At 30.5% G+C, this 8,448-nt stretch overlaps 2 pseudogenes; both read right to left on the reverse strand.

The window, feature by feature from the left end:
* Positions 1 to 7,088: 7,088 nt before the first annotated feature.
* LOC149418049 (5S ribosomal RNA) lies at positions 7,089 to 7,207 on the reverse strand (annotated as a pseudogene).
* Positions 7,208 to 7,454: 247 nt separating this feature from the next.
* LOC149418050 (5S ribosomal RNA) lies at positions 7,455 to 7,573 on the reverse strand (annotated as a pseudogene).
* Positions 7,574 to 8,448: the final 875 nt, after the last annotated feature.

Raw genomic sequence — 8,448 nt, forward strand, 5'->3', positions numbered from 1 at the left:
GTATTGTAAATAGCAAATAAGTTCGTCGTCCAGCGGGTCGGTAAGCAATCGACATATACCGAATGCTGCAAGACTCTGCGCAGAAAATTAAGTTCGCCATAGTAAGGTAACGGTTTGCAGCGCAGTTGAGTGTGGTACTTTAAGCATTCTGCTTATGTCGATTGCTTACCGACCCATGGGATGACGGGATTAGTGTAAAATATTTATACAAAACATTTACTGTGCGAACACCTTTCTGCCACTCGACCAATCATGAATCATTCTAGAAATCTAGCAATAAAGTTTTTGGAAACCTTTGTAAAATGTTAGCACGCAATGTTCAACATGCTCTTGTGTCTTGTTCAAGGTTGATTGAAGCAAAACGAACTCTAAGAAGAATTCTTGCCTGAACAGACTATGAAATTATTACAATATCTTATTTTCCAAGGATGATATTTTCAGTTGCAAACTTACCAAATACAAGAGGTCCATAAAAGAATATTTCTCTGATGTTTATGAATAATGTTTATGTCTCTATTGTTTATATCTTTATTATGATTTGATTTATATCTACAACCTCTATCCATGGCTTTTAATGTATTGTTTTGAAAATTTTTCGTTTTATATAATTTTTTTGTTTTGTATTATTTTTTTTAATTCATATTCCTCTCTCACAAATTTAATTTTACTTATTCCATATTATGCTGTCTCAGTAGTAGAGGTAAAATCACAAGAAGGAAATCCATAATTGGTTTTATTTTACCTATACAATACTTATCTACAAACTGATTAGATGTAAACTGTCGATTTCCCGAAAATTAATAGATGAAAAAGAATAATAATAAGAAAATAAAACCAATGGTTCTATTTAAAAAAAAATATATATTAAAGAGTGCTGATATCTCGGGCGAAGCCGAATATTAAAATCAAATCGATGAAAACTTTACGTGATTGCAAATAATATGTTCCAATTAAATAGGTACGAGTATAAGAATGTAGTAGTCTCAAATGGAGGTCGTACACAGATCATCGACGATCGTCATCTTCCTTCTCACACGTCTTGTATGAAAATGATATGAACAGAAGATGCCAGAACTATGACGTCACATGCGACCTTTCTCTGGGACTTCCATATTTTGAAATCATTTCTCTACCGTACTGTCTCTTCGGTTCTCTATTATATTCTGTTTCACTTATTTGGAAAATAATTTTGTTATGGTATTTTATATACAACATATTGTTTTGTGTTTAATTATTAAACTGGCGTTAGATGTGTTGTTATTACTTGAATTTAAGGACGAAAATTCTTGTTGCTTCATTAGAATCTTGAATCAGTTATCGATGTTTTGTTCTGATGATGGAAAATGCTAGTATTTTTGAAACGTTATGGAAAGCAGTTGTAATACATTTATTGAAAGTTTATAAAAAGTGTGAGTTTCCATATATCATTTATGCAGACACAAAGGATCTCCTGGTTTTTAGATTACATTCTGCAGCTGTAATGAAAATTGTTAAGTAGTATGTTTTATTTCTGTTTAGTAGTTTAACCTAATGTATATCAGATAGATTGATAATATACAATACTATGCCTATCTAGAATGCAGATATAATGTTAGAGGTGTTAAGGATCGAATCTCAAAGTTAACCATCGATTCCTGACATTATTTGTATTTTAAAAAAGGTGAATGAAGTTTTAGTCTCCGGTGACATTTAATAAAAATCTTTTATATGATGTCACTAGTCACCTAGGCCAGTAACCGCCTAACCCCTCACCCCGACCCTACCGGTCCATTATCTACTATCAAAAGTGTTTAGAATCAAAGTAAAATATAAATTTAAAAGGTCACCGGAGACCAAATTGTTATCTACATTTTTGACTCAAAATAGAAGCTCAGGAATCACATGTTAAAGTGAGTGTGATTCGTCTTTTAAGACCCTGTGTAATAATATTATTATTGCGCTTAGGTATGAAAGTCAATATTAATAGTCACATAACATAGACGCATAAAATAAGAACATAAAGTTAGGAATTTATAAATCGGTTGGCAGAATTATTGCCGTTTGTAAAAATGTCATAGTATTTTTTTTTTAATTTGTGGCTATAAAACGGAAATACTTAAGCCAAAACATTATTCTCAACGATATAAAATTTCAATAATAATAATTATCAATTTTTTGATGTTGGCACACGTTACCTTTGTAGATTGATATATAATTGATAGTATAACATTTAAAAAAACGTGTCATTCATATACTTATTGAAGTTAGGATGAATTATTTGGTTCTGGGCTAATTGTGTTATTAAAACACACAAGAAAACGAAAAATAAAATATGTAATCAGTTTATAATATTATAAGCAGGAGTTAGGTACAATAAACAATAACATGTTTCTACGAAATATAAGTTTAAAGCTATACGTATATTTATATTTACTCATGCAATAAATAAGAAAAGCTTTAATTCTGATTAAGTTGTGGGTAAAACTTAGCATTTTATACATAAATGTTTGTTTGAAGTTTGATCGTAACTCAAAATAACATACAATTCTAAAATTTTTCAAAATTCTTGAAAGGGAAATTTTTATTTTACCTAATATAACATTCAATTTATCACCGAAGTTTAATTCAACAAATAAAATGATTAACTAAAAACGTTTGCGTTTTGCTGATAAAAATATTTCTAGAGATAATTTTTAAAACAACATTGTGATAATAAAATATTTATTTAATTAAAAAATATTCAATGTTGGTTGTTCATTCACCAAATTAATAAAATAAACATGACATTGAAACAATTTTAAAGAATTTACCTTTTTGTTTTTCTGGTCACTCCTTCCAAAGCACGCTTTTATGACACATGCTCGCCCAAAATATTCCAAAGTCTATTGTTAAAAAGTGGGTTGGGGTGGCAGGTGACAGCGGGGTACCCACCCGGTGTAATAAAATTAAATTAAAACAAACAAAAAAAGCAGCACACCGCGTACACTTTCCGAAACTTCAAAACCATTCAACTTCAAAAAAACATTAAAATATAATTAAAAAATATAAATGTTTAAAAAAAAATTCTTTTGTTTTTGTGAGGTGGGGTGGGGTAGTAAAAACCGAGTGGGGGTTGAATGAAGTACGCGAATTTAATTCCCTCGTACGGAACATGAAGCGGTATAACGTCGGGAGAATGCGGCTTTGGACTACTCTAAAGGCTCGCTTTACCACCCCTCCGCCCGCACCCCCACCCCCCAGATCCACAGCGCCTGCGCCAAGAACCTCCGGCCAATCCGAGACCCGATAAGGGAGGCTGTGTTGGTGGGAATAAAAATATGGTAGTTGTGAAAGTGTGGGAGTTTTTTATGAGCGAAATGGCCCTGTTGCTCCAGGCGGTCGAAACGTCCCGCTGAAATGATTATTTGACCCATTATCAAAATTATGGACAAACAGGATATGAAACTAATAATATCTTCTCGTATTAAAATGGAGCTCTTAATGTTACATTGTTTGTACGCGTAAATAACATCAAAAAGCGCCTTCCTTTCAGTGTACGATTCTTAAGAAGAGACAATACTCTAAAATAAGGCCAGAATCATAACGACGTAAGTGAAGAAGCCGTGCACAAAAATATACAACAGGCGGTATATTTTTCTCTAAAATAAAGTGCAATTCTTATGATATAAGTGATGAAGTCGTGTAAAAACTATATTCATAGTATTTAGTAGTGGTCGGACCTACGGTCGACTTTTTTCTAGCAAGTTGTGGGGTTTATTTGAATAGTTTCTCATGCGAATTTTCAGGTTGAAAAAGGATTTATAAAATTTTCTTATTAATCTTAAATATAAGTTACTTACATTCGTAGGGATCCCTTTAAAAAAATTTTAGATTTTAATAATACGAAATAATAATAATTTAGATTTTAATAATACGAATAATCAGAAATAATTCAAATGTGAGCGTCGAGCAAAACTTCGTTTATTAGAGTATTATATGTCCTTAATTACTTATAAAAACACGCTGTCTGACTAACTAATTTTGTTTGAACGAAATGTCAGCATTAGTTATCACATATTTAGAATGTTTTATGTATTTAAACTATGATAAATTTGCCCTAAATCTTCAAATACGAATGTTGAAATCACCATTTATTAAGTTATCAAAAAAGAAGGTTGCTTAATCAAAGCGTGGTGCAATACGAAATAATATAATTAGTTTTAAATGTATGAATGTAACTACAAAACTGGCACATTGAATTTAACGGTTATTTTTTTTATTTGAATGATTTTTATAGAATTTATGTAATTATTAAATATTTTTTTATGTGAACATTTATTTATGATTTTTAATGATAAACTTGTGTTTGCGAGACAAGGTTTTTAAACATATCACAAAGGATAACATACTATTAAAAGCAATAATTATTAGCCCGAAAAACTATAAATTATTCTTTGTGCTTCGTGTATAAACCTGATCTCGTAAACATTAGTTTCTCATTAAAAATAATAATATTTGACAAGTCAAAACATTTCACCAATAAATAAAGATATTAAATATGCATCTCGACGCTATTTAGTAAGATTTAGCATTATCAATGCCTTTTCCTACTTCCCTACTTGGTTGTTTTCTAGTGGAAAAAAACTGCGAAAAAAGAAGGCTGCGGTTTCAATTTCCGTCAACGGCATGTATTTTTTTAAAAAAGATTTAAAAAAATTACATTAGTGTTTCAGGTTAATAATTATAGTTTAAAAATAACATTTATATAGTTATTTGATTAGAACATAATTATGTTTAGTTTATATTTTAACCTGTGCTTCTAATCAAATAAAATAAAACAGATTTGTTGTAATTTTTAAACATTTGTCCGAAAATCTTTAATTTATTATGTCGCTTTTAGAAGCACTTTATAAAATGTGTTTTTAACGAATAACAAAAATAATTGGTCTATAGAAAATAATTAAGTAAAACCAGCTTATTTTAAGAATAAAGAAATTGTTTAATAAAAACGTGGTGTATTTAATTATATTAAAAGGCATCAAACATTTTTTCTTCTAGGAATTTCGACTAACACAATTTAAATGGGATTCAGTAAAATATACCGGAATACGTTGTTAAAATTGAATAAAAAAATTATTAAAAAAAAAAATTCTTACAGGATGAAGACCACAAAAATAATATTTTTGAGTATTATATTTATTTTATCTTTCATCCAATAATAACACGGTATATAATATAATGCCAACTGAAAAACAGAAGAAATGAACAAAGAGTAGGTCATTGGCCACAAATTATCCACTCCTTAATAAAGCAATGACACATTCCACAAAAACATACTTCGGTCATATTATGATCAAGGTTTTGATGAAATACGTCATGATCATCGACGGACGGCTCGTGACTTTTTTTTAGAAAATTCTTATTTTGTGTGAAGTTTTTCAGGACATCCGTGCGGCCAAACAGAAAAATCTTAATACAAAAAGACGAATATTTGAAATAAAAAAAAAAAAATTCTCTCAACAAAATGATTAGTGTCGAAATTTTCAAACTTAGCACTCAAATCAAAATCAAATCACACTCAAAAGTCGTCATAATTCATGCTATATCATTTTTTTTCTAGTTACCGTGTAGTCCAGCCTTAATGAATGTGATGCTATATACAGAAGTAGTATGTTTTTGTGTCATTTTTCCAAAAAACCGAGCGATCAACAAAATGTTTTTTCAAAAAAAAATTCTTCAATCAATAAGAATTTTTAAATACTTTTTCCTTCATTTTTGAAGGGTATTCACGTCGTTTATTTATGTTTGGATTGGATTTCATTTATGAGGTCTCCCAATCGATTTTCCATTATATATAACTATTCAAAGTTATGGATCGGGATATGTTTTTATTACAAGCGCAAGTTTTCAGTGCTCGTAAAGATTTCATGGTTTCGTAATCAAAACTGCGGGAGAGGTAATAGTCGTCATGCACGGAGGCAGTGGCGCAGCAGCTGTTGGGGCAGCGTGGGCCCGGTACTAGGTCGCGGGGTGCTACACTGGGCAAGTAAAAATATGGAATTTGATGACTACCTTGGGGGAGTGATAAACTAAATGGATTTAATCGGTTCCATGATAACTCAACACAGTGACAATTCAACACACTTTTATAAAGTGATATAAACTCATTAGAAACGATGAAAAAATTTTTTTTTTAACCTAACCTAACCTAACCTACATAACCCAGTTAATAAAGTTTTTGTTTCATCACTTTCCATGACTTTATATAACTTTTTAAAGATGTGATGAATTATCATTGTGATGATTTTTTTTTTTTTAATTAAGATTAAACGCAAAGATCGTTATCATCTACGCATTCGTAGATTATGCTGAATAATATTAACACGAATTATTTGTTTGCGTCAGTACATATGCAATATAAATACTAATAAATAGTTTTGGCGTATAAAAACTCAATTCATTCACGAGAGGCATACAAATACAATATTGTATCGGTAATTCAATCAAATATTGTATTTGTAAGCCTCTCTCTCTCTCTCTCGCAAGAATTGAGTTTTTATACGGACAAAACTATTTATTTATGTTTATAATGCATGTATACCAGCGCAAACAAATTAGATATCTTAAATATTTTAAGACATCGCTAACAAAATGTGAATTTAAGTGAAAAAAATAATATTGCTCCATCTATGAAAGAGCAGATTATGATTTTTTTATGTTTATCCAACTGAAGAATAGTGTATTTTATGAGGAAGTAAGGATGCAATAGTTTCACTTGCTTCGGAAACTGCAATGCTTGCTAAATCAACTGTTTCGCGAAAATTAGTCATAAGTGTTGTCTTTTTGCCAATGTTCTCAATCTTACTGTGATAAGGCGGTTATTAAAAAGTCGTATCAAGTCGTTTTTCATTCATTCTTTATATTAAAAATAACTCGATGCCTAAAAAGTAAGCTGAAATGAGAGTGATGGAAACAGAATAAAGCAGAACACAATTAATGCAATGTGAACATCTATCTTGTTTGTGATTCAAAAGTCTGGCAAATGGGACCTTTTATATATTTAATATTTAACTTTGTTTTACCATCATTATGAAATTCAAATACATGTAACCTTGTTGAAAATAACAAAAAGCCAACGGCACGCGGTGTTCCCGAGTGGTCACCCATCCAAGTACTGACGGCGCCCAATGTTGCGTAACTTCGATGATCGGAAGGGAACCGGTGTGTTCAACGTGATATGGTCGTTGGCAAGATGCAATACGGATATGCATATTTTACTATGCTTCAAAATAATCGTTATCTATTAATAAAACATTGATGAAAACAGCAACAAGTCAACGCCACGCAGTATTCATCCAATTACTGACAGTGCCCAATGTTGTTTAGCTTCAGTGATCGGACGAGAACCGGTGTGTTGAACATGGTATGGTCGTTGGCAAGATGCAATCTGGATTTGCATGTATTACTATTGTATCAAAAAAATCTTTATCTATTAATAAAAACGGTACGCGTTGTTCCCAAGCAGTCACCCATTCAAGTACTGACCGCGCTCAACGTTGCTTAACTTCTGTGATCGGATGTGAACCGGTGTGTTCAACATGGTATGGCCGTCATAGGAGCGAACCAAGTTTGCGTGTTTTAGAGTTGTCAAATACTGTCATCGCTGACGTTGAGTGCAGTAAATTTTATTTTACAGAAAGTAACCCAATCCAGTAATGGCTAAAAAAATCTCTTTACGGCACTGCGTTACACTGCTTTTGATTAATAACGAATTATATAATTTAAATGCAGTTAAATAATACAGCAAGTGTGGCAATTTGAGTATTTTGATTCCGTTCTGATTTTTGTAAATGAAAGTTTTTTTTTAGATGGATTTGTTTATTTCAACAATCTTCCGATTGAAATAAAGAAATCAAAGGATATTTACGTACTTAAACTAAAACTGAAGTTACACTTTCGGAAATAATTAACTAAATAATGGCCTGTTTTCCCTTTATTGATATTTATTATCGGTCTATACTCATCTCCACTGTATTTAGATGTTCCTAATTACTCAATAATTAGTATGTAACAGAATAACAAATATGTACAACTACACATATAGATAATCCAGAAGTTTCAATTGTTCCTATAATAGTTTAATTGTAAGTATATATATATATATATATACTTACAATTTTACCAATGATAATAATTGTACAGTTACAAAAATTAAAGAGTTACGTAAATATTTATTAACGCTTTTAACTTTGTTCATTATTAAAGCATTTTTTTAGAGATTTTCTTAGTTTTTAGATGTTTTAATCGATTTCAGTAAGAAAAAGTGAACAATGCATTATAGAAACTGTTTAAATGTTTATTTTCATTTCTCGAAGGATGGATTTAAACAGAGTATTGAAAATCAATGGATTTTTTGTAGATATTTAATATGTTTTATGTGTCTGCGATATATTTTCAAAACATTAGGTTTTTACATAGAAACAAATATAT

The sequence above is a fragment of the Hesperophylax consimilis genome, chromosome 14 (genome assembly GCF_061612785.1).
Source record: "Hesperophylax consimilis isolate HC1 chromosome 14, BYU_Hcon_1.0, whole genome shotgun sequence".
NCBI lineage: Eukaryota > Metazoa > Arthropoda > Insecta > Trichoptera > Limnephilidae > Hesperophylax > Hesperophylax consimilis.